Here is a 980-nt window from a genome sequence, read left to right as displayed (position 1 = left end):
TCAGCAGGCAGGACTGGCCTAGGGATATTTTACTATTGGATTTTTAATCAACTTTTAAAAATAAGAAAAGGCCTATTTAAATATATCTTTTAATTTGTTTTAATTTTGTATATTGTATCAATTGTTCTGTTTTTAATTGGCTGTAAGCCGCCCTGAGTCCACCAGGAGAAGGGCGGGATATAAATGCAATAAACTTGAAACTTGAAACTTGAAACTAAATACAGCCGCCTGTTATGTTTCTCTTGTTCCTTGCTGGATTCAGGGCGAATAGCAATAGCACTTAGACTTATATACCGCTTCACAGATTCTCTAAGCGGTTTATAGAGTCAGCATATTGCTCGCCCCCCAATTATCTGGGTCCTCATTTTACCGACCTCGGAAGGATGGAAGGCTGAGTCAACCTTGAGCCGGTCAGGATCGAACTCCAGACTGGGCAGAGTCAGCCTGCAATACTGCATTCTAACCACTGGGCCACTATGACAGATATAGATAGATAGACAGACAGACAGACCTCTCTCAGTGGTTTACAGAGTCAGCCTCTTGCCCCCAATAATCTGGATCCTCATTTTACCGACCTTGGAAGGATGGAAGTCTGAGTCAACCTTGAGCTGGTGAGAAGTCTAACCACTGCGCCACTGCAGCTCTTAACTAGTTAGTTAATCGTTTGCCTCCTAAAAGTTTGTACAGAAATATGTATAAATAGGCTGCTTTAGTTCACTGTCGAATTGTGGGTTCCTTGGTGCTCTTTGAGTTTGGCTGTTTCCTTGCAGAGGTTTCGTGACCCAGTTAGGTAAAAGGAGATGGATGGTGTTACCTACTTGGGTCATGAAATGTCTGCAAGGAAGCCACGTTCAGAGAGCACCAAGGACCCCACAGTTCTCCTCCTCCTCCGCCTCTTCCTTCTACTTTTTCTCCTCCTTCTCCTCCTCCTCACTTAATGAATGGTTGTAAGTTGAGGGCTACCTGTACAAGGGGATATT

This window comes from Protobothrops mucrosquamatus, unplaced genomic scaffold, assembly GCF_001527695.2.
Source record: "Protobothrops mucrosquamatus isolate PMUCROS unplaced genomic scaffold, P.Mucros_1.0 scaffold3644, whole genome shotgun sequence".
Taxonomy (NCBI): Eukaryota; Metazoa; Chordata; class Lepidosauria; order Squamata; family Viperidae; genus Protobothrops; species Protobothrops mucrosquamatus.
The sequence above is the reverse complement of the archived record's forward strand: the minus strand, read 5'-3'. Positions refer to the sequence as shown.